This window comes from Myxocyprinus asiaticus, chromosome 2 (assembly GCF_019703515.2).
Source record: "Myxocyprinus asiaticus isolate MX2 ecotype Aquarium Trade chromosome 2, UBuf_Myxa_2, whole genome shotgun sequence".
Taxonomy (NCBI): Eukaryota; Metazoa; Chordata; class Actinopteri; order Cypriniformes; family Catostomidae; genus Myxocyprinus; species Myxocyprinus asiaticus.
Window position 1 is genome coordinate 11,293,570 of NC_059345.1, and position 24,315 is coordinate 11,317,884.

The 24,315-nt window shown below is 38.3% G+C and overlaps 1 protein-coding gene and 1 long non-coding RNA gene across 3 annotated transcripts in view; one reads left to right on the top strand and one right to left on the bottom strand.

Annotated features, from left to right (window-relative positions):
* The window catches only part of LOC127415626 (zinc finger homeobox protein 3-like), a 204,358-nt gene extending 180,360 nt beyond the window's left edge, over positions 1-23,998 (bottom strand). For both annotated transcript variants that reach the window (XM_051654395.1, XM_051654386.1), the window contains exon 1: positions 21,194-23,998. The gene's annotated coding sequence lies outside the window, so the exon portion shown is untranslated. The remainder of the gene's footprint in view (positions 1-21,193) is intronic.
* Positions 1,485-7,842, top strand: LOC127415755 (uncharacterized). The gene is made up of 3 exons (XR_007892985.1): positions 1,485-1,582; positions 3,098-3,212; positions 7,472-7,842. It is a non-coding gene; the product is annotated as an uncharacterized LOC127415755 (long non-coding RNA).
* Positions 23,999-24,315: the final 317 nt, after the last annotated feature.

Genomic DNA, 24,315 nt, shown 5'->3' on the forward strand with positions numbered 1-24,315 from the left:
AAAACTGCAGATACAGTGATGCAGTCACTGTCATGACTGCTATATTGCTCGGAACTGCACCCAATACTTTCACCCACTGTTGCACTTGTGTATATGGTTGAGTGACAATAAAGGGATTTGATTTTGATTTGATTAGAGTGACAGACAGATAGAGCAGCAGACAGATGATCAGGATAACAGATAGATAGTGACAAATAGATGGATAGATTGGCAGAGCAACAAACAGATTGATAGAGTGACAGACAGATGTACAGAACGGCTGATAGAGCGACAGACCGATAGATAGAGTGACATACAGATGACAGAACTGCAGACAAAGCAACAGACAGATAGAACAGCCAGAGCAAGCGATAGACAGATAGAGCGACAGACGAACAGATACATACATCATGCATTACACCAGTCATCAGCCACCCTTCTATCTAGATATCAGCCTAGGCAATTAATAAAAACCATAATGGTCAAACACTATCTGAATTTGAAGGAAAATGTGTGTGTGTAATATATATATATATATATATATATATATATATATATATATATATATATATATATATATATATATATATATATATATATTTTATCCATTCATATTATCCGATTACAATATCTGCCTAAACAGACCAATACGATTAAAAAGTCTACTATTAGCACATGGTCACGACTCACCAATATATTGTGCTTCAACAATGCACAGATAAAACGTCTGTGTGTGTATGTGTTTGTACATGCCAACACTGTGGCTTGCGAGTTAATGCAGGAATGTGGCCAGAGTTTAGGTCTCTGAGAAAGTAATTCAATCAGGGCCACTTGAATTTGATGCAGATTCACTTTGTCAGTTGCGCTTTACCATTAATTTATCATTTTGAAAACAGAGACAATCCAAACAATCATTTCTCTCTCCTCTGATACCTGTCAGAGATGGGCGGGTGTAAATCGAATAACTAGATTTTATTGGCAGACAACACAGCTTTACTCCTATCCATCTAGAATATGATGTGAAGTGGATCTCTGGGTAAAACGTGAGGGCTAAATCCTACAAGTGTGCCTCAAATTGCTAGCAGCCAGATGACTAGAAACACCAGGCATGACAGAAGGGCTCACCAAACCCGCCCACCCCCAACCCAAAGCCACACACACACACACACACACACACACACACACACTGCTAAGAGAAAGTAAACAGTGTGTTATGTCTAGTGTCCAGATGGACAGACGTGGTGTGGAGACATGGCCTCTGAAAAGGGGCCGGGCTGGGAGCTTGGCCATGCAACACAGGGTTAACCGTGCCGTGAAGAGAAACAATGAATTCACACAGAGAGAGAGAGAGAGAGAGAGAGAGAGAGAGAGAGAGAGTGTGTGTGGGGGGGGACTCCTCATGCAGATGTTGCCAGGCCCTGGCGGGTCACACAGTCTCACACACACACACACACACACACACACACTTGCATTCCTGATAGAGGGAATTGGGATTAAGGGCCCTGAATGCCTTTCTCAACTCTGACAAAGTCTGAAAACACAACAGCATGAAAGAGAGGAACAGGAAAAAGCAGGACGACATGCAGAGAAAAGGGTGCAAAAAGTAAGCTTACAGTTATTGTAAACAATGTGTGTGCTCTATATGTGTATTCTCTTTTAAAGCGGCCCCTGAAAGATTGTGGACACTTAAGCCACATTAAAAAAAATGTATAAATGTCTTTGCATTAGATAAGATGTATTTTAAAAAAAAGATTGCACATGCACACTTTAAGCGAGACATTTCAGAGAACGTTTGTTAGGTTTTAAAACTAAAAGGACAAAAAGTTGAGCTGAGCTTGGCAAAGCACAAAACAGCGCTACTTACATGAAGCACACGAGAGATGCGACATATTTGAAGTTAGCATGTTGCTAAGCTTTCAACATGATACTTTTAGCATAAAAATCATAGCAAACACAAATACTGGGTAAAAATAGGGCTGAGTATCGATACCGATTTCCTGATTTGATTACAATTCACAAGCTTGCGATTCAATTCCAATATGATTTCATTTAGTTGGGATTCCTTTGGGTATATTTCAGTTATAATGTCCATTCTGCTTACATATGAAAATATTTTTTCAGCTAATGCTGTAAATTCTACAGGGATCCTACTAATTTTGTACATTACGAAAATATTAACTTTAAAATGTAAACTATGCAGTTGTATTGCTATTTGCTGTGTTAATTTTACTTAAATCACAATTAACACATTTACCAATTGTAAAATTAGATTCTGTCCTTTTTATTCAGCTCTGTGTGAGATCTAAACACTAGTTGGACTAGGGCAGAACCTTTGTTGAAGTTAGCTTATTTAGAAATTTTCACATTCGTGTTATACTTGATATTTTTAACTGATATTTAACTGACATTTTGGAGTATTCGATTACTCGTGAATTATTATTATTTTTATTTTTTTTTGTGGTTTGTGTACTTAACTACAAAATTAATCAAAAATGCCTATTCCTTATTTCTATCTTTAAACTGTGGAAGGCTTTATTTGGAAAATGTTAATAAAGCAATATTGTTACATTTTGTTTTGTTTTCTTTCCTAAGAAGGAAATAAATTTATTTTGGCTGGAAAATAAATATAATAAAATTTCAGCAGTTTCAAAATCTGTGATTGATCACAATTAACTATGAAAAATCATGTAATTAATTGCGATTTAAAAAAATAATAATAATAATCGATCGACAGCACAAATCTTTACCCATCCCTAGGTAAAATAGTCGATTTTAATTGGATTGAACTATTTTAGCAGAACTTTTTCAGTAATAAATCAAATATATATGACATTTCTCTCGCCTTTTTACTGAGCTTGTCACAATGCATTCTAAGATTTCCGTACCCATGAGGGATACGATGCTACCTTAGAATTTGGCCAAAACGATTATCTTAAAATGCAGCATAATGCTGCTGCCTACCTTTTGGAACAGTCTCTGCTTCGATAGTGTGCATATGCAATATAGATAGGAAGCTCACTAGGTTCTTCAACAGAGATATTGCATCTCTCTGAAGCCCACAATAGCTGCTTATCCAAATAACTAAAGAGGCACCACAACTAATTAGTTTAAACTGTAGGAGAAACAAGCACTGAGGGATGAGCCGGTCTGAGAAAGGCCTGGAAACAAGACAAGAGCAAAGCTTATGCAGCTGATTTATCTTCACTGAGGTCAAACCTAAACTCCAAACCCAGGTATCTGGCTAATCTCAAACACTGTAAAAATTCATTTCCTCCACCTCACAACATTTCTGCTCAAAATGGAGCTATCGCCTGCCCTCTCATCTCAAGTGTGCCTGCCATTGCCATAATTTTGTCAGTGCTCATTGCTTCCAGCACCGCTGTCATTTCTGCCAGTGAGAGACACTTTTCAATCAACAAGAACCTGTCCGTTTTGGAACGTGGCTGAACTTAGATCTGCTGTTCTGTGTAAATATTTGGAGAAGCATGATCTGTCCGCTGCAATAAGTTCTTATTAAATGTTAATGCGAGTACCTAAAAATAATTAAGCAAATAAAATGTGCTGCTAGGTTTGTGAACTCTGCTCTTTATGATGAAATACTGTGTATCGCTTGCTCTTACCAAGTCCCAAAAAGCTTGAATGTGGACTGTGTTAGTGAGTGAGGCCCTGTTTTCTGGTGTCACAAAATTTGAGTATTTACCACCTTTGTCCACAGGAAATAAGATCCACTAACTCCAAAAGTTAATATTTCCCTATCTACCACTCATAAATTTGCATGCAATTAAAAAAACTGCTGACCCAAATGCATTTTGAGCACCCCGAGTAATTAGTTAAAGCATCCTTTGTAGGAGGGCATGTGCTAAGAGGTTTATACCCCCTGCTAGAAAATCCAACTAACAGCAGCTTCAGATGGTGGTTTGTTTTAAGGGGCATTCACATTAACCTTGTTTCCATCCACCTTTCACGCTGCTTTGTTAATCGACAATGTGAAAATGCTTAGAAGTAGTTTGCGAAATTTGCCGTCTTCTACCCGTTTCCATTCAAATGGCCTTTTATCGATAAAAATGGTGTGCGTGACGATGTCATGCTTAAAAAAACACTGTCACATAAGTTTTGGTTTATCGCAAAAGAAATCTGCCCTCAAGCCATTTCCATACAGAAATGTGTGTATATCACTAATTGTGTACCTTTCGCTTCCCAGATGTCCCTAATTTTGTTTTCCCCTGAAGTCTTTATAAAATGGGGAGAGTACTGAGACAATTCATTGAAATTAGCCAGCTTACTGTCATTTTAATTTAAAAAAATAAATGCAATCAGGAGGAGGAACTGCAATCAAAAGGGAGCAGTTGCTCTTCTGATGGGACTGTAATATTGGTCCTGATGTTGCGCCTATTGCAGTTTGTCACCGGTTCCGACCCAAAAGCGAATCATCATGGCCCTGTTCAAGCTGGCAACCTGCACCAAGTAGTGGGGGAAACTTTCGGTCTTAGTATAAGGACCATCCGTCGATGTGTATATGCTGTGTGCAAAGCTATTAAAGAAAAATTGATGTGGTGTAATATCAGGGTTTACATATATGATACATTCCTGATATTCTATAGGCTATTTTGAACAATCATCTAAAGCATTGCTATCACAACTGCATTATGTCACACATATTTGTCCAGCAACTTTTAACGACCAACTGAACTTGATTGTCATCTAAAATTAATTTTAGCGGCATAATGTAATTTACATTTTCTTAAGAAGCTCAGCAAATGCAATCCGAGGTAAAGAGGCTTAGATTTAAAATATTTAAACGTTTTAAAATGTTCAAAAGCTAGTTTTCTGAAAGTGAACTCAGCATTGGACAAATGGTTCTGATAGTTTACAGTCTTGAAAAAAAGTGTAGAACATTCTTAGAATGCCATTCAGCCGACTTTTCTCTTCTACAGGGTAAGGCTAATTTAAGTTTGTGCAAAGAAAAAGGCAATTATATAGGCCTAACAATATTATTTTTTTCGTTTGGTAATTTATTTTTTAATTTAATGCTTTATTAGTTTGGTAATTTATTTAATTTAATACAGGGAATTTGCCGGCATTTTTTCAAAAGTAAGCTAAACAATCATTTGAATTGGGCTGTTAGTGTTCCAAAAAGCACACTGATGCTTTTCTCCTAGTATTGTGTATTTATTTTTAATTTAAAACATCTTTGTGCATAGAAATTATATGTTTTTTGTTTTGTGAGCTAATTCCATGACATGCCATCTATTATTATGAATGGTGTGGAAAAGCAACTTTAATAAATAAATGGATGGCTACCGCGATTAAATGAATCACAAAGAGTGGCCATTAATTTGTTCACCGTGCACTTGTCGATGACAGGTGCATGAGAGATATTCGTGTTGGCACTCCTGGAAGTGTCATGATGCAGATATGTTTGCAGCATCAGATCTGTGCAGGTATGCCATTAAGACCAATCAATAACAGTGGGAGTAATGCTTCACGTACAATAAATTGACTTTCAAGGATGTATACCTTATCGTCATGATTAACACAGGCTAACGACTGGGGAAAATTCTGTCATGTGACACTATATTTTTGCGTTAATGCCAATTTTCTTGACAAAAAGTGTTTCCAAACCAGTTTTCACACGACATTTGAAGTATCGACAAAGAGTTTATGTTAAAGGGAAAAATATTATGTCGACACTTGTGAAATTTTAGCGATAATTTGCATTTCCATCAGCTATATCGGTAAACTTTTTGATGCACTACACTTTTTGTCGCAAAAAAAACCCTTGGATGGAAACTTACTTATTGACAGCGGGTTGTAGAAAAAAAAAGGAAGTCATTTTATTTCCAATGAGAGTTGCCGATCAGAGGGTTAGGGTTAGGTTACCACACCCACAATTTGTTTAACTTTGATTTAGTATCAACGCTCATCAACTAGCCGCATTCTTCTAGGTCAAGAATTTCAGTGATGTGCAGGAACAGGAGAAATATCACCAAACAAATGCCTTAGCAGAACAAAAATGTCTGCATTTTGTCAATATATGTAGGCAAACAAAGGCCACATCTACACTTATCCTTTTTCAAATGGAAAACTAAACATTAGGAAGAAGTTTTCAAAGTATGCTGTAATAGAGCACATTTTCGAAACCATTCTAGTGTAGATGAGTAAATGTAGCGAAATTAATGTGTTTTCAGTCAAAATCGTATAGGTGCGTACATGGCTTAAAAGAAGACTGTTTGCCCAGCAAGTATAAATGAATTTATACATGATTTCTAGCTGGTCATGCTGGTCTAGATGATTAGTCATCTGGACTACAAGCCAGTGGAGACCTGGCAGACCAACGCGGACCAGCAACAAACCAGCAAGCATGTTCCTAAACCCAACTTTACCAGCTTTAGCTGGTACGGTTACACTTTATTTTAATGTGTCTATTACTAATTAACAACATGTACCTACTATAGGTTTAGAGTTAGGGTAAGGGTTTGGTTTAGGGTTAGTTGCTTGTAATTACCCATAATTGAGTGTTATTACTATAGTAAATACATGTAATATGTGTAACAAGGACACATTAAAATAAAGTGTTACCGCTGGTACAACCTGGATTTTCTAACAAGGTCCGCTGCCCCCCAAAAATGGTGGAACTCAAGCTGGCTTCATTTTAATCAAGCCCACTGGAGTCATATCAACGTAGAAGGGAGATAGCCCTGTAAACAGACCTCCCTCCACGTTGAGGAGGAGTGTCAATGAGGGGCTAATAAAGAAAGACAATGAGTAAACAAGCAGGGCAAGTCCACCCCAGCTTGTAGGAAATACCTTCCCTTCTCTGGGCTTGGCACAGACTCAATGGGATCTGCCATAATTAGTCTAACCAATGCTTGTTTAGCATTTGCATATAAATGTGCGTGCTGCCAAGCGCTAAGCACACCATCAAGAGCCATGCCCATAACAGACGGTGACCACACCTCCATACCCACCAGGAGAGGGAAAGGGGTCCCAGGGGGCCCTCCGCCAACACAAGCCCCCTCCTCCCCCATGCCTGTTGCCTTCAAAATGTTGGCATCCATCTGCTAGCAGTGAGGGGCCACAATTTGGGCCTGCTCTCAGTTCCTGTTTCGAAGGAGATTGTGAAAGATGGCAGCCAGGTTTCCTGTTTCTCTGCTTATGTCATGAGAGCGTTTCGACCCTATGAAATGAGCCTTGACAAAAACAGGCAGGCACACCGAGTGCTATCAGGAAGTTTTAGTATGCAAGAAGCATATTCTTTTGGCCTGCTCCAAATGTGATAGAATGGACTTTAAGCACTCTGCCCCACAGATAGAGCACAGAAACAAAAAGAACACAAAACCTCTTCCCTGTAACTGCTCCATGAACACCTCATCTAGCCTTGAGATAGCTGCTATTGTTCTCTCACTGTAAAACATGCAACAATTCTTCCATTCCATGAGCTTCCTCTATCTCTCTCTCTCTCTCTCTCTCTCTCTCTCTCTCTCTCTTTCAGTTTCCTCCACAACTCTAGTGGTTATGGCAGATCAATTCATAAAAAAAGAAGTGGAGGAAGGAAGTGATGAAATGAGTGTCTGTACGCCCTCCACCCCTCCGTCCCATCAACTGTAAACACAATGTGGGTCACCAACAGGAGATACCCACATCAGAATGGAAAGGCCACAATAGAACTTGGACCTCAGGCCAGAGGACAATTTTATTTTACAGAGATATTCTTTAATAGCTCAGGAGACTTAAAAGAAACTTAACAGAGCTCCAATAAGTATAAACACTGTATAACCTGGATACATGCATTTGTTACCTTAGAGATATTTCTGCCTGATTCTTAAATAATTCCATTGGTGTAACCTAATGTATTCAGGTTGCTTAAGCCATACTAAATATTTTTGACTTCAATAAAACCAGTTAAACAGCTGTTTTCACAAAGAACAATTTTAGTTAAGTTTATAACATTTACAGTCAGCTTTGTTTCAGATCCCCTTCCTGAGAAAAAATAAAAATAGAAACAAGTGAGACAACTGATGACAAAGCTAGAAAAATGTACTGTATGTGTATCAAATAGTGCAGACAGCTCAGGCTTGGAAGCATTTGATGAGAAATATTTGAGTCCATATTAAACTCTCTGACTTTTGATTGCAGACATTGACATCTTAGGAAATCTGATCACCGTTTATGACACCGAGATCTCTTCTGAAACTATACTGGAGTCATTTTCTCAGGCTAAAAAACTTAGAAGCAGAATCAGACTTTTCTTTTTTACATTTAGTCATTTAGCAGATGCTTTTATCTAAAGTGACTTACAAATGAGGAACATAGAAAGCATTTTGTCACACACAAGTCAACAATATCTGCAGTATTTTACTAGCAAGTTCTCAAAGTGGCTAGAATAGTATAGAAGCTAGCATAGATGAAAGAGACTGACAAGTTTTTTATTTTTCAATCAAGAACTTAAGACTTAAGTCCCACAAGGACCAAATAAATCTGCATATGCAATGCCTATTTTTCGTCATTGCACCCTTGGCCCCGCCAAATGGTGCTCAGTCTGTCAGTCACGCAGGTGAAGAGGAGAGAGATGGGGTCTGTCATGGGAGATTCAAGTGGACTGACACAGGACACCTTCATGTGCCTGTCTGGATTTAGACGTTTTTCTAAATTAACATGCACAGACAGACATCTCTGACCACTTGATACATATCTCGGGCCGCTTTTAAAAGACACGTGTCAAGTTACAACTTTGAAGAGGAGAATGCATCATGGACACGTTTTTACGACATTCTGTGCTATTTTTAGTTGTTGGTGTATGATGGAATGATACTGGAAACTGGATGTGGATGTGTCAGCGTATTTTAGAGTGGGTTGTAGGTTCGGCTCATATCATACCACTCATAATACAATTCAAGCTTTCCAAAGGAACTGTTATTGAAGGATGGGGCAGTTAAAAACAGTTGGACGCGATCGCAAAAAAACTCATGAATTAATTCATGAATATTTAATATGTCATGACTGTGTGATAGTTTATGGTGCTGACATCCTGTTTACACCAGGCGTGTCTGTTGACACAAACTTTCTAAACCGTGTTTTTGTGTTGTTGGCAGTAGTAGCACCACCGCGTGCAGTGCAAAATGGAATGGGAAATCTGTTTACTGTTGAAGCTAGGGCTGGGTGATATGTAAAAATTATTTTATCAATATTCGCCTTAAAAATATCGTGATATCCGATTACAGTCAACCCCCTGCCGAGGGTCGGCGAATTTGTTTTTGCTTTATTGATTTTGCTTAAAATATTTTATTCATTTATTGAAACAAACAAAAAAGACATTTCTAAATTCAAATTGCACTTTAAACTAAATGAAAAAAGCAATAAAATAACAAAAAAGTTATCAAAAAAAATCTTGTTTAACCACCTTATTTATACATTTACAGTCTCCAAGGCTCCATTTGCCATCACGCAAGCATCCGTCAACAACACCAGGTGGAAAATTACAGCCTACAGATTAAGAACTAAAGAAAATCATAAAGATAATAATAATCATAATAATAAAGCCTAATAAATTCCCTTGTGTTCCCATACAAGTTTCACACCCTGGTAACTGTTTAATATATTTGGCAACTTCCCAGATTTGCCATTTTTCAATATTGTCGATCATCGTCTGTTAGCAATCGGCATTGGGATCTTTGTAAGACATCGTCAATATCCGATTACATCATCCTATCGCCCAGCTTTAGTTGACGCGACGTGCCACTACAAACGCTTCCATGGTAGACAGCATCATTGATTATAATGGGTTCTATTGCTTTTGACGTGACTCTTGCGTCCGGTGTAGACAGAGTGTGAGTGTTAACAGTTGTGCTTGATGAAGAGTTTGATATATTCGGATGCAATGTGTTGGATGTGCGTTGTGTAAACCCTGACATTTCGTTTTCTAATGTTTTGGTGCTTATTTAGTTTCTTCCGAATGAGTTTCAAAAATGGCTCTATTCGAGGGGCTGCACGATGTTAGCCAATCACAACAGTGGTCGTTTACGTTGAAGTTTTAAGGAGGCGCTTATGCCAAAACCGAGCGTTTGAGACAGAGGGCCGGAGACAGGGTGCAAAATGATCTTATATTACTAAATTATGACTGTTTTGGAGGAAAACACTTTACTTAACATTATCAATTGGACCTCAGGGAAGATATAAAAAAAAGAAATACTAATTAAAAAAATTAAAAAGAGCATTTCATGACCCCATTAAAGGAAATCTAATTTGTGAGATTTGCAATCTTGAACTCCGGTCACAGATATTTTTCATACGAAACTTGACTCTGTTCCATACATGTGATTTGGACATCTGACAAATGACAGCCTGTCACACGAGTGCCATATTCCCCGACATGATGTCTGCCATTATCAGGGTGCGACATTAGCATTTAAGTGGCACAGATCAAATTAGCTTTCGATGTGTATTTCCAGCAACCGCAAGCCATTATCATCCTTGACTAGTAGCACCACACGCCTATTTTTAAACACTGCCATCAGATTAAACTACAGCAAAAGAAATGGAGGGGGGAGACTGTTATACTGTAAGTACAGTTACAAACTTGTCCAAAAGACACCGAAAAAGGGGACATGGGGGAAAAAAATAGGAAACAAAAGACTGGCACTTGAAAAAGTAACTGGTCCATAAATGTTTCATGCGAGCGTCTTTCACCTTTACCTGACACCCCCTACACTTTTCTTTCTTTCTCTCTCCCACTCTCTCGTTTATTTGCACAGTACAGTTAGTTCAAAAAAAAAAAAAGCTACATAAAAATTAGGTATTCGTTAAATTAAGTGTGAAACAGCTGACAGAAAAGGTGACTGCAGCTGCTCGGGGCAAAAATGCAAAGGTATGAAAAGTGGCTAAGCAGCATTTAGCATGTGTAGGTTCGAATAAGCAACACAGAGAGCCAATAAGAGAGGATTATAGAATGAGTGCTTCAGCATTCTTTAAGACTGGAGTCAAACAAAGCTGAAATCTACGAGGGTGCTTGACAAGATTTTTCATATGACTGAAATATATTTAATATATTTATATATATATATATATATATATATATATATATATATATATATATATATATATATATATATATATATATAAAATATTAGAAGGGTCATCATACCCAACAAAGACACTGAGGGGGCTGCGTCCACCCCAATATTTAGAATAGTAGCCGATCAGTATGGGGTTTTAAAACGGCATATTCATAAACTTTTACCTTTGGTTTCCCCTAATCTCGAATATTTCTATAGGTATTTCTAAAGTGTTAGTTCACCCAAAAATTAAAATGATATTTTGTCCATATTGCATGCTTTCTTTCGTGGAACACAAAAAGTGATAGCCTATTAGACAGAATGACAGCCTAAGTCACCATTTACTTTGTGTATGAAAAAAATATGCAATGAAAGTGAATGGTGACTGAGATTAGCATTCTGCCTAACATCTCCTTTTGTGTTCCAGAGAAAAAAGAAAAAGAAAAAAAAAAAAGTCAGGGTGGTTTGGAACAACTTGAGGGTGAGTAGATGACAATTTTTATGTTGGGGTGAACTATCCCTTTAAAGGTTAGGATTTTAGGCGCTAATACTGGTCGTGCGCTACAAAAGGTCAACGTCAGGCTGACACATGACAGAATGGCAGACAGCATGTGACGTCACGGTGTGGGGGGGTCACCAATCTATTGTGGCTGTCTGGCCTTGAGCAATCCCCAGTGGCACGATCACCCCCGAAGCCCACTCATCCCAGACTGCCAAATTAGGATCAGGGTGAGGAACGGCTTGAATGTAAAGCAACCTATGGATACAATATGTCCTGTAAACCCTTGTTCCATGCTGTCCTCGGTGTGTTTTAGGCCTAGGCGCGTGTGTTCAACTGCATATCCTGGAGAACCCAACGCCCACCTCTTGATTTCTTTCTAATCATTTTGATTCAAGGTACTTCATTTTAAAACCCAATAAACTGAATAAAATGATGGTTTAGCAGTGCAGGGATAAAGGTTGTGCAAGGGTCTGTATGTGTAGAGGACTACCAGATGCACCGTCCTAAGATGGATAGATGGCAAAAGTACGACTCCAGTCAGGTCTGATTTAATTGTGACTCTATGTATCACTTAGAGAGTTCAGTGCACCTGGCAAAAACAAGTTACACCCAAGAGGGGGTGGACGGGTGTCCAACAGTACCAATTAAACACCTCAGCCAATCTCGCAGGTCTCCCTGTGCCAATACACCAATCACACTGCTCCTCTCATGTCTCATTAAATACCTATGTGATAGGAAGGTGACAAGGACAGACAGCTTTTTTTTACGGCCAACATTTAATTACAATGTCTGGGAGGAAAAGAATTCTATGGAGTAAACAATCATCATTACTATCAAGAACAACACTACTTTGAGCTCATAGACAGACACTGAAAAATAATTGCATACTGATGTAATATTTTTTATTTTTTTATTTTTTTTATTTTACACCACTATCACTTGGAAATTTGTAAATAAATCGGCAAAAAAAAAAAAGTGTAAAATGGCAAATCTTAAACTTTGAATACTTTCACTGATACAAAGCAAAAACTACAGTGAAGAAAAAAAAATGAAACATTTATCTATAAAATGTGCTTCTTAGAATATTTTTTAAATATATAATTCTGAGGACGTGATTGCGTAAAAGTTGCATTACGTAAAGCAAAGTGGAACCGAATCTTTAATTTATTTCCTCATGGAAATATTTGAATTTGCACCAAAATGGCTGCCATCACAGAGGGATGTGATCGGTCTACACACTAAGTCAGATGCTGGCCTTGATCCTCAGACACACATGCGCACGCACACGCACACACACACACACACACACACAGGCTTTAAACACAGCCACACAACCACAGTATCACCTTTAATTATATGTTTGTATAAAACATGTAAATTGACTAACACAGAATCAAATGCAATGTACACAAGGACAGAAATACAATGTGTTCATCGCACTGAACTAGCCTAAAAGCTTAATTCTATCATTTTAATTTGAAATAATAAATGATAAATGATAAATTAAATTTCCCCCTTCAAATAAGCAAATAAGCATTTATTATCAATTTATAAATGGATAAATTGATACAAACATAAATTAATATACTGGAGAACTAATATCCATTCCAAATAATATCCATCCATTGGTCATTATATAAACAGTTTAGTGTACATTATCTGACCGAAAAAAAAAAAAAAAAAAAAAAAAAATTTAGATTTTTTTTTTTTATAAAACCAAAACTTTCCTTCTAATTTTTTGTAGTATGAAAAACAAATGTAAACGCATAATAAAATGACATTAAAAACAGGTGTAACATCTATGGCGTTAAAACAATACTAAACTCTATTTTTCACATTTATAAAAAGCGAATGTAAACATAAAACGACACTGGTAACAGGTGTAATGTATGCCTTTAAAATATAAAAAAAAAATGGCCTCGTCCTTCAAATTTTTTCATAATATGAAAAACAGTTGTTAACCGTTAATAATAAACATGACATTAGAGACAGGTGCGACATGTATGCCGTTAAATTAAAATTCAAAACAATTCTCTCTTCCTTCAGTAGTTTTTTCATGGTATGAAAAGCAAATGTAAACAAATAATAAAACAACACTGGAAACAGGTGTAACATGTTTGCTGTTAAATAAAAAATAAAATAAAAATCTCGTCTTAAGTATGTCATAGTCGTAAAAACAAATGGAAACAAACTAAAACAGGTATAACATGGCATTTTATCCCGCATGTATGCATGCATGCGTGCGTGTGTGTGTGTGTGTGTGTGTGTGTGTGTGTGTGTGAGAGAGAGAGAGAGAGAGGTGAAAGCCCAGAGGAGAGGTGCTGTTAGAGGGACATAGAGCCTGCAGCACTTAGGGGCCATTTTTTGCTTGGCTGTGGTCAAGTGAGGCGCAGCGAGCTCAATTCCAGCACAACAATGACAAAGAGGGCCGCCGAGACAAAGGGGACTATTTCTGCCTCTTAACCCCTTCACTGCTTAACACACACACACACACACGCCACAACATCAAAACCACATTGACTCTGCTCGCACGCGTGCGTATACACACACAAACACTCGATAATATGTGGCACAGACTGTAACAGCCCGTTTCAGACCAAACCAATAGATTGCAGAGTCTGACTGGCCTGAGGTGCCATTAGGCCTCAATGCCCCCAAAACAGGACCGAACGACACAGCTACTATACCTTTTTTTCCTATCATCCTCGCTCTCTCTGCTCCTCCTCTCCCAGTGCACTGTGGGGGACCCGTACAGGCTGCGGCACATTTGCAAATGAATCACGCTTTTTGTTTGAGGTTTTTCCCCTTTCTCCAAACACGGAAAAAGGGAGAGAGGAGTGCAATTGAGGGAGAGGGGGACTCCTGCTATCGCCCCTTTTCTTTTCTGCTGTCTTTAATCCTGAGGAGGATAAGCTGTGCCATACACAGAGAGGAAGTGCCATCGGCCTGTTGGGCTTCACCCGTTCCCTCTCAGCATTCCTGCAGCCCTCACACGCTATACACACACACGCACGCGTGCTGTCGATCACTCACTCACATTCACAGAGAGAATCTGCGTTACCGACAGCGCGTCTGCTGCAAATGATCTTAGCACGCTCACCGATTTGACACCCCCCCAAAAAAATGGAGCACATTTATTAATACATCCACACAGCACCAACGTTGAGCAATATACACACTAACAATATAAAAGGAAATGAAATAACATGTATTTCGACTGATATCTGTGGCGAACAACATAAATCTTGCATTTAAATGATCAAATTTAGCTAAATATAATATAGACCAAGTAACGGATGACTGCATTCTGTGATGTAACCCAGCCGTGAAATTGAGACAGAGCATAATACAGCGACACATCTCGACCGATACGCACACACACACACACACACACTCAATCCAGGTCTGTTTTCATGTCATGGTGCTAATCTAGCCGAAGCTAACACTGGCGGTGTCACATGGCAAGCTAAATGTAAAATGTGCAGAGAAAAAAAAATTAAAAAAATAAAAATATTCACATCTGCAGACGCTCTCAGGGCCCCAATCAGCCCGACTGATCAGCTCCAAAGCACAAGTCTGCTTCTCACAGCTCGGGTAAAATCAAATCACATTATCATGTCCTAAAAAACCATAAAGGATTAACTCATATTAGGAAGAGCCAAACTTATTGTGACATACTGTAATTTTTTATTATAAAATGAACTATACAAATTATATGAAAATGTCAGCCAAGCTAAAAACAAAATAATCAATTTCTGTTTTAAATATATTTTTCTCTGCATTTAACTTTTTTTTTGGTCTCAGACTAAAACATTCTCCACCTTATATATGAAGAGGACTTTTCATTTGAAAAAGACACTTGTAGGACCCTTGCATGCATACACCTACACAAAAATGCATTAATACACTGCGTTAAGAGCGAATGAGAGACAGAAGGCAAGGATCATGTCAAAGTCACAGGCCCTCACTCTTTGTCTCTGTGGAGGGAGAAAGGCAACCTGGGCTGGCAGCGTCTGTGTGTCCTCCATGTTTTATGCATATTACCTCTTTGTGATAAGCGACAGCGTGGAGGACCGGACGCTGGGCTCTGGAATTCAGAGAAGAGGAGGAGGAGGGGGAATAGCAGGTCCATCTCACTGCTGAAGAACTGAGAGCTGCTGGTCGAGACTAGCGACTCCAGCGGCCGGCTATGCTACGCTGCTATTATTACCCTTCTTAGCTCTGGCCTGCATAACAGTGACGCCTGTACAGCCATGCTGCTATGCTGGAATACACCCTCACACATACCTACACGCATACTGACTGTCCTCACACATGTCTTGCATATGGGTGTACAACTATTTTAAAAAAGTGCACAGCTGTTTTAGTGTTACATTTTATTTTTACACAAATATCAGTTTTCTCTATTTCGACATTTACTATGCCATTTGGTCTTAAAAAAAAATGTAATAAACAAATTTTTCCCATCAATTAGCCAAAATGATTCTGCTTCGAGTCAGTGAAATGCAGCTACTGTATCTCCTCATGACATTAGCTGTGAATGACAAATGCTGAGGGCTTTGTCTGTCTCTCGAAATATTCCCTGACCAACAGAAAATGTGCAAAAGCAGCATCTCACAATAAGAGAGGAATTCCTGTCCCCCCACACACACATGCGTCTCCTTTTCAGAAGTGACTCTGTCTACAAAATAGCTCAGAATTCACCCGATCAGATGAGTACTTCTGTTTTTCTTTGTTTTCTACAATATACCCCCATTTTCCCCCATAAACTGAAATAGAAACACTTTGTTTAGCAGCTTTAATATCTGGTTAAATTCTGCTGTTATATAATGTGTGTGTGTGTGTACGAGTCTACATGCAAAAAAAAACTGATGCTACTGATGACATCAAGTATAAAGGAGTGTTTGTAAAAAAAAAATTAGCAAATTATGAGTCAGATGAGTACAGACATCATACATTTCCACCAAAATGATTAAAAGATAGTTAACATGACAACATATTGTGAAACAGCAAGCCACAGACATTCCTGCCAACTTCACTATGAACAAATAAAAGAACAGCAGTAGAAACTGAGAAAATAAATAGAGGAAATAGAAAGCAAAAGTGTAGACAGTCCACGCAACTGTCTGAAAGGTGAAACCATGGCTTGTGCTGAGCTTGTGGTAAAGGCTGTGTTTACACAGGTATATCGTACCTAACTATAGCCAAACCCCCCTCCACACACACTCCATCCTCCCCACCCACGCTCAGCCTACCCCCAGTCCGTGGTTTAATGATAGCACTGACACGTATACCATTGTCCTCCCCCTCATTTTGGGATGACTGGAAGAACTGGTCCTGACTGCACAGGCTTGCATATTCAAAACCATCATGTGTAATCAGACCCAGTGCTCCTGCTAACCTAATTTACACACACACACACACACACACTCCAAGCCCTACAGCAAATGGAGGTGGATGGGCTTTCTGCGAGCGCCTCCTCAGAACGACTGGATTAATGGAAAACTCGTGACAGAGATCGGCTCCTCTCCACATAAACACACTCCGCTTTCACCTTCATGTTTAACAAACACACTTTGTTTTTATAATAAAACAGGAAAATGGTACATAAATGTTTTGTAATTAATCTCAACTGTGTATGTATTGCATATACATTATAGTTTAAGTGTGTGTTCATTTTGTACTGTCACATATAAACATAAAAATATTACATTGTGCATAATATATTTAATAGTGTGGTGATTACATGGCTATTATCATATAGCATGCACATGGGCGGCCTGTCATTCCTGTTGACCCAAAGAGGGCTCTCTACCACCGAGCCTTTCCCTGAGGGTGCCAGCCTCCAGAGAGAGAGAAATAGACAGAGAAAGAGGGAGAGAGAGAGAGAAAGAGAGAGAGAATAGGGAGGGGTAAAGAGGAACGCAGTCTCCCCCTGCCCTATATCTCCACAACGATATCCATACACACTCATGCACACACGCCACTCGGCATGTCATCAAAGCGGCATCTCCATTCATGCACCATACATGACCAGGACAAGTACACTTGGCATTATATGCAATCACTCTTCATAAGAGGAATAGGAGAGAACAACACTTTTTCGTAGAAAGGGAAAGCCATATAGCACATCTAATGCTGAACCAGCAATTTCACCAGGCAGCTAGGTCACAAGAACAGTATAAAAACAAACAGAATTCTAATATTAGCATTTCGAAACATTGTTATATTTAGAAAAGCTGCAAAAATAATAATAAAAATGTTAATAATAACTACTAAATGTTAATACAATTCCATTATTTTAGGCAAACGTTAATGCAGATATAGGGGTGTATATTAAAACATAGTAAATTATAATCGGGCAACTACATTTTTCTCTGATGTGCTCAAAATATTTTATCATGTATGACAATGTCCATTTGTTCAAATGAAAACTAAATTAAAAATACAACAGTCTGACACGAATAAGAAATAAATATAAAAAAATTAATTAAAAAGATGACGCCACTTTTAATGTCAAAAATAGTTTGTGGTCTATTATTCTAAAAAAAAAAAAAAAAAAGATTTGCCATTTCTAATCAGGTTTAAATAAACGTCTACAGTTCCTCTCTGTAAAATCTCTTTAGCTTTGAGAAGAATAGCTAAATGTTCTAGCAAACCACAACGCAAACATATGCACAACTGAGTCAGACGTTTTCTGTAACGCAGCGAATATCCTTACATGCAGACGATCACAGAAATCCATGTCTGTACAAAACCTATAATAAGAGAGTATTTTCCCTGACTTAGGTACACTTGCATAACACAAAATAGTCTTTTACGCTGCTTGCCTGGCATACTGATGAGAGACAATAAATGCAACATATTTCAGTGTTTCTCTACCAGGTGAAACACAAAGGCAAAGACAGACAACAAATACTGCAACAATATGACTTCCTAGAAATGAGTCAACTGCCATCAAAATCATTGTCCGCAAAAGGATTAGCCCTGAATAGCCTATCCATGAGTGTCTGAAGTGTGAGTGAGATGGCAAAGATCTTGACTGCTGTCTTTGTTTTGTGATGGTAAAAGCCAGAGTAGAGAGAGAAAGAGAGAGAGAGCAAAAGAGTGAGATAAAGGAAAAGAAAGCAAGAGAGAGAGAGATAGCCCATGCATAGCACCTGAATTATACTATATATCCTTTTTGTGTGACGCTTGTAATTATTGCCACCCCTCTACTAGGGAGCCGAGAGACATTAAACCCCTGACTTATCTGTCCTTCTCCTCCTTCCCTCCCTCCCACTCTAAAAACAGGGAGAGTAGAAAAAAGGAAGAGCTAGGTTGCCCACTATGCCCCCTATCAAACAGTAAAAAAAAATTATATATATATATATATATATACACACACACACACACACACACACACACACATACATATATAGAAATATAATAACGAACGCTCACTCTGCCTGCCAATTTCCTCACACACACATAAACACACACGTTTAATACATTTCTGATTTAAAAATTCATTCTTACTTATAAAAATATTTTAAAGCAAAATGCAAAAACCTACATTTTCCAAACACAGCTGAATCCCAACCTATACAATTGTGTGTCGTCTATGCGTTAGCTTCTGGTTGCTCTTGTCAAGACAAGTCGGGTAGGATAAAAAGGTCTTGGGATTTGTGTTTTTCTGACCTCTTCCCTGATTCCTTCTATATGCCCCGTGGCTATTTGACCCTTGCTATCCTCTCAACTCTCTTTGCATGCATTCCTTCCACCGTGAGCTTTCTAACTCTCTCTCTCTTCCAAAATAATAGTAAAAATATCCCTAACTTTAAACGAAGGACTTTGCGTTATACCGATGCAAAGTCGAACACGCTCTCTTTTCGGCAACTCTTTTGTTGATCAAACTTGAGGTGCATATTTATAGTCCAAATAAACCCCCCACAAACTGGGTGTATTGTTTGTGTGACCCCACAACATAACACACTCATACATCCAACCCACTCTTCCCTTGCTGGGTAATTTTGGGTTTTTCCCTTCTTTTTTATCTTTCTTCCACTCACTCGGTGACCCCTGCTCCCTTGTTTCTTGCCATCTGACCCCGAGTCTCTCAACCTCCCCCTCTCTTTCTTCCCCTACCCTGCACATCCATGCAGCAGCTTGCAAACACACTCAGTGAGCTCTGGGTCTGTCTGTTTTTCCATTGCATCTCTTCTGATTTCTCGTTTTGTATCTCACTGTGGCTACACTGTATCATTGTATGGATCCACGTTTCCACTTTCTGTCTGTTTGTCTTCGAGGGACTATCTTTCCATCTCTATCTCTTCGTCAACGTCACTTCTCAAGTCCCACATCTCACCTTTGTTTTTTGTTTTTTTATTTATGCTACACCTGTATATTTCATTAAGCTAGTTTCACTAAAAATGTGGCCCCCCTCGTCCATTTTTGGGGCATTTTCAATTTTTCAACAGTTTAAGCTAATTCGAAAGATCAGCTAAGAAATGCGAATTTGTTAGCATTGTTTACAATTTTAAAATTATAATTATAATTTGTATTATTCTTTTGATTTTTGGTCGTTTTTCTGTAAAACCCCTAATTATAGTGCATTTCGTGTCATTTTCAGTGTCTTCCTTTTGTCAAATTAGATTTCAATTCATTGCTTTGATTTTAGATTGAATGTTACACGACATCAAAGCGTTTCTTGTGTAAAGTTGTTCGCCGTATTTGACGTCCATCTGTCGGTGTGTATGGCGGCTCTTCGGGCTCTGTGAGCTCCGGCTGATCCGCTCCCGAGACCCGGGGCTCCGTCTCTATACCAAACGCACTCCCCTAAACACTCACACACTCTCTCTCACACACATGCCTATCGATTTGCATGTGACTCCGGCTGGGAAGCAGCAAAGAACAACTTTCACAACGCTTGGAATGAAAAATTAAACGCGAAAAGACGGTGAAAGTGTGACCAGGAGCGGAAAAAGTAGAGGGACTGAAATGCAAAGCAAAGGGCGGAGAAATCCACACTAGACGGGACTCGAAAAGTAAAGATGAGCACAATAATGAGGATTTTTGCTTCCGAGATGTTCACTAAATCAGGGGGAGATGAAACTAGAGGACGAACGAGCATATCGGTGTTAAAAAAAATATTAAAAATGGAAAAGCGGGCGACGCTTCCCGTTCAGCGGACACGGACGGGCTCGCAGGCTGGACTAAGACGCTTCTCTCCCGGCTACGATCACGCAGAGCTCCCGCTAGTCTCCCACCGCTCAGCGCTGCCCTTCCACATCGGCATCCTCTTAAAACCCAATTTCTTGACACTATTCTGTCTTTTCCCCACCAGTGTGAATACATGAAAATGCAGAAGTGTGTTTTAAATCCAACTGTTTGGAAAAGGAATCGCTGTCTTGCCCCTTTCTTTTCCTCCAGTCATGAGAGGAGCGAGGACGAAGCCAGATGTAAACACAGGTAAACGATACTAATAAAAGCCAACAAATAAAAGACAACTTGCATGAAAATAACTTGCGCTCGCGCGTTCTTTATCATACTAGGAGAGTAGGCAAACCCGGGGCTGATACGGTGAAATCCCGAAAGCCATCGCTTTTAGTCTGTTATTGAAACTAAAGACAAACGAAACGTTAAGAGAGAGGCAGAAAGAGAAAGCAAAGTTACAACTTACAATGTTTTGCTGCCGCTTTGAGATCCGTGCTTTTTAATCCAGTATTGAGACGCTTTGGCTAAAGATCCCATCAAGGCAGTCCCTTTTGGTCAGTTTGCGTTTAGGATGATGGTAAAAGAAAGATCATTGTTGTTGCGGAGAGTAAAAAAAAAAAAAACCCGGAGTATTAGTTGTAAAGGCAATATAAAAATAATTTGGATGCAAAGCAGGCGATGAGTCTTGTGTTAGAGGGAGAGAGGAAGAGGTGAAAGTGAGATCTGATGATTGAAAAGAAAAAAACTCTTTGGATCTTTATTCCTGCTAATTAGTTTCCTGCAAAAAATGGCTGTGATTAATTCAGTGCGCATGTGCTTCATTACACAGGCACGACGGGAAGGGCTAATTAGCCACCTTCTGGATCAATAAGATTCAGCAGAGAGCCGAGGAGAGAGAGAGGGAGGAGGGAGATCGAGGAGGGAGGGAGGAATGGATGGATAGATGGAGAACGAAAAAGAGAAAGTAGTGATCGGGAATTGAAAATATGGAATTAAGTACAGCACAAAGTAAGAGTTTGATGAGAAGGAAGACACTGAAATTGAACAGTGGAGAAGCGCGCGCAGTGTGTGTTTTCGCTCGTCGCTAGTTTTATGTTTAGAAATACGCTTGTTTAAGCGTGTTTATCAGACCGAGTATCTTTATGAAATGAAATAAGGCACGTTTAACCCCAGAAGAAACTTTATGGCACTTAGAAAACCCAACAAGTTCTAAGCTACATACTTTTAGATTTAATAAAATCAGCTTATGGCAAGATTAATAACGTTTAGATTTTATTTTACTTCAGCTTTTTGAGCATACTAATAGCCTACAATACAATGCACTTAATGCTCAAAGCTTTGTCATTTAAAACGTTTTTTTTTATTTTTTTTTTTTTTTTTATGTCTTGAGATATTTTTGGTCTAAGTAGCCTATCTACGTTATCGTAAACAAAAATCTGCCGGGAAAAAAGTACATATAAAAAGTGGTGATATCACCTGAACTACACGCACTATACATAAACAACGTATTTTTTGACAGAGCATAAACAGATGCTTGATATACAATCTGCAATTGGTTGTAACTTCTGTACACATTCATAAAGTGACCATTAGAACAAATAGGCTATTTGCACAATGTATCTTAAATATGATAATGTCGCGTGCACGTGTACAATATAGGATTATATGCTTTTTGCTGTAAAGTGTAGTGATTTTCTGGGGTAAATTTAAACTATGACTGGAATTGACAGGTTAGCAACACGCTGCATGTTATGCATGTAACATAGCATTTATCAAATAAAATAAAAAAGTTATCGGCATTTTAAAGTAGCCTACAAAAAATGAAATTTGACTTTGTACTATCGTAGTAATGCTTTACTGTAACGCTCGTGGTCTGTCCATGCAATAAACTGAGAGATGAGTTGAACAAGGAAGAATCAACACATTGCAATCGACTGCGAAAAAAAAACTGCATAAACTAGACAGCCCAAATGCAATCACTTTTCTCTTTTAAACATTACTGGACAAATTTAACTAATTCCTGTCAGAGATTTCTGGCCGATCCAAACACCAACAAACTGTACATATAGGCTTTACTTTGCGCTGATTAGACAAGAGGTGCTTCTGATTGTATCTTTAGACTCAAAAGAAAGTGAACCGAAAAGCAATGTATAGATTTTAGACACTGTTCTAGACATCATGAAATAAGAAAAATCTTAATATATGAAATTCTGTCTTTCTGTAGCCTTCTCAATCCCTCCCTATCACACACACGATCGCGCGCGCGCGCACACACACACACACACACACAGTAGGTGAAGAGAGGGTTCAATGTAAATCCAGAAGTTTAATGAACATTGTGTTGCGCACTTTTGGTCTTTTAATTTCGTTACTGTTTCTCATATTATAGTATTACTTTAAACTACGCTTTAAACTTGTTTTTAATAGACTATCTTTTTGTAATCTAAACAAAATAGCATACATTTGTACAGAAATGATGCTTAATTGGTTACACATTTCAAGTGTATGTAAATAATTTCTTAAATAAGCAGCATGGACGATAAAATGACATGATACGCTCTACATGCTGTATATTTATTTATTTATTTATTTTTAAATAATTCGCGATAAGTAGTGTTACTTTCATGCGCGTGCGTTCAAAGAGGTGACATTTGATCAATAGTAACAACTGTAGTATAGATCGGTGGGTTTCTGCACAGGTCGTTTTTTTTTTTTTTGTTTTTTTTTCTTCCACTTTTCCAAAACAATTCTCCTGCTGTTGGTGGTCACTTAAAACGCCCTCTTCCCGAATCAAAAGCGTGTATCCCCAGATCCGACCCGTGAGCCCAGGCCAGTGTCCTTTCTTATGGTAATTATATTGTTGATTGTGACTAAAGAAATGACAATGCCACACTCTCTCAATGAGCACTTTTATTACTGACAACTCTAAAAGGGCCATAATCCTGCCAAATACAACTAACCGACTTACTTTTATCGATTACATAATGTTTATTGAAAAATTATGAGATATAACTTTTTGGTTGTTGTGTCTTGTAACTGGAGTATTTATTATTATTATTATTATTATTTTTTTTTTTTTTTTTTTTGCACAACGAAATTCAGACAATAGAACTGTCTCTCAGAATCTCAGTACTATAATTTACTGCCACTGTAAACATGTATTATTTGCACTTAAAATAACATGAATTAATATGTGTGTGTTGTGTGTTGTACAATTATATCTGATTAGTGCATGCATTATTAAAGGATTAAACAGTGAAAGTGTTTACATAACAAGGCAATGGTGCTTATAATTATTTTTTTCATGGCAATGTAATATTTCAATGCAATAATACACTGCACTAAAATCTTTTATGCTTTAATAAATATAACTATATAGTTTACAATAATTATTGTGTTTTGTTTTATTTCATCTCATGCCATGCCATGCCATACAGAATATGTTGGAGAGCAGCTATGGAAATCCTAGCCTTGGGAGTCCAAGGAAACACACCTATAGTCTATATAAAACCCAATGCACTAAGCAGTACACAAACGCCTTGCAATGCATTACACAAACAATAATAAACACTTTGGCCTCGTGGAATA